The sequence below is a fragment of the Podarcis tiliguerta genome (assembly GCF_965153285.1).
Source record: "Podarcis tiliguerta genome assembly, chromosome: 5".
NCBI classification, from domain to species: Eukaryota; Metazoa; Chordata; class Lepidosauria; order Squamata; family Lacertidae; genus Podarcis; species Podarcis tiliguerta.
The window spans coordinates 21539174-21541773 of NC_139538.1; positions in this window are offsets into that span (position 1 = coordinate 21539174).

Sequence of the window (2600 nt, forward strand, 5' to 3'; positions counted from 1 at the left end):
CTGTGGGGGTGCAGAACTGGCCACATGGCATTAGAAATGGAAGAGAAATGTGTTTAAAGGTGAGCTTCCCTGATTTCCACTTTCTGATTCAATGCACAAACCAAAACTCAGCCATCCTTCCAATTTTTCACACCTCTGAATTTTGCAAAGCAGTTTCCCAGCCAAGTAGGGCATATAAAGATGCATGTACCCAGGTAAAGTGTACATTAAAAAAATGCAGATGTTCAGAAAATAATGTACAAAAATGCATTATGTTAGGGGAAATTGCTTGCACTTTGTAAATTAGGAGAAAATGGCACTAAAATGCAGGTAAAATTTTCATGAGGAACTTTCCCTGCCACTGCCCCAAAAAGCACGAGCTGATGCAGAAATGTGGAGAACTTAAAAGACTGAAAAAACAAGATGTTGAGAGAAAGTGAACCTGGGCGGTTTGTCCATGGCTAATGTGGACTGCAGTTTCCTATGTGTCTGGGTATATCCAATCAAAGAGTGGTCAGCTCACAGGGTCTGTATGCTTGGGGACCTTATTCCCATTGGCCCATCTAGCTCACTTACTATGCCTCAGATAGTGACTGATGGACCTCCAGGTGTTGGTGGGCTACAACCCCCATCATCCTTGACCGTTACCAATGCCCCCTGGGGCAGATAGATGCCCACAACATCTGGAGGGCTTCAAGCTCCCTAGCCCTAGTCTTCTTTGACTGGCAGAGGTTCTCCAGGATTTCAGGCAGGGAACCTTTCGCAGCCCTGCCTGAAGATGCCAGAGATTGGACCTAGGACTTTCTGCATGCAAAGCATGTATTCTGCTGCTGAGCTACAGCCCTGTAGCCTACAGATCCTGCAAGGCATGCACATGTGAACAGCTCATATGCCCGTATGTACAGTCCAATCATGCCATGGGGTGGGGACACCATGCACAATTCCTGTCCTCTGACTATGTGTCAAATGCATGTGCATGAAGAACATCTTCACAAGGCCAACAAAACATGGCTTTAAAGGCTGGTGATGGAAGGCACAGTCATGAGGTCTCAAGGGCTGCATCATTTAACTGGGCCTCATCTGGTGAGATGGTTAATGCAGAAACAATGCAGAAATCCCTGTTCTGCATTGTTTTGGTTCTGGAGGTAGCTGCCACGGCTTTTTGGCAAGCTCTGGAAAACAGAATGCTTCCCAGGCAAAATGCACGTGGACATGAACATAGTCCCAGCTGCCAGACAATTTGCTCCTTCTGATGAAACCATTGCAGAAAACAACCTTTACAAACAAATCAATATTGGTTTCCCTCTCTCTGAATAACTTGGCTCAACGAAGAGCAGAGGTGTATACAACGCAAGGCACATAAGGTACAAAGCATACCAGGCTGTTAGAGGTCTCAGTAAACACTGCCTCTGTTCCCTGTAATAACACCAACAGTAACAGAAATAAACGGAGCTGGGAAAACAGGCAGGGAATACTACCTCCATACCGCTGGAGAGCCAATGCTAGGGATGATGGAATGCTCCAGTCCAGCCAAAGCAGTGCTGTTATTACAACTCACTACCCTATTTTGGCTGTTTCTGCAAAAGTCTCCCAGCAACATTCCTCAGTAAATCTACCCCTCCCTCAGCAGTGGAGAGCACTGTGGGGTGGAGCTGCCCTCCCAACGATGGTGTCAGTCCTGCTTACCTGGACAGGGCTGAGGCTGGGGGGGGGGGTATAACAAAGTTGGAGCTACACTGTTGCATTGATGGGAGCTGCAGGTTGGCAGCAGCACACCCAGTGGTGTAGCCATGGAGTCCTGAGCCCACTGCCATCCCAGCTTAATTGAACCCAGGTAAGCAGCAGCATCACTGGCCTTAGGAGGGTGGCTCTGTGGCTCTGCCAAAACCCTCTCTCTTTTTAGAGCAGTACATTTATCCCCATATTTTCTAAAATGCATCTTGAACGATAAGTCATTTTGCACAATCAGTTTTGGGGAAATTCTTCTACTAGCTCATTTTCTTTAGTCATCAAGGGGTCAGCTGCAACAAGCACAGATTTCTTGGCCTGCTCATACTGGAAGCCCATGCATTTGGTGAGCATGGCAACCAATTTACCTAATTAGGAACATAGGAAGCTGCCTTATACTGAGTCAGACGACTGGTCTATCTAACTCAGTACTGTCCACATGGACTGGCAGTGGCTCTCCAGGGCTTCAGACCAGAGTCTCTCTCCTAGTCCAACCTGAGATGCCAGGGATTGAATTTAGGACCTTCTACATGCAGGACAGGTGTTCCTCTGCTGAGCTTTGGTCCTTTCCTATAGTTTGCTTTGTGCATCTTCAGGAAGAGCAGCGGCTCTGTGATAGTACATGGAAAGCTAATGCAATGGTGGCCAACTTGGTACCTTCCAGAAGTTTTGGACTACAACTCCCATCAGTCCCAGCCAGCATGGCCACTGGGCAGGAATGATGGGAGCTGTAGTCCATAACATCTGGAGGACACCATGTTGGCTACCTCTAGACTAAAGCAATTTTAGGCTGTATTAAAAGCGCCATAGTTCCTAGGTCGTGAGAAACAATCATGCCACTTTGTTCCGCACTAATTAGATCGCCTCCCCGTAACCATAAAATAGCATGAAGC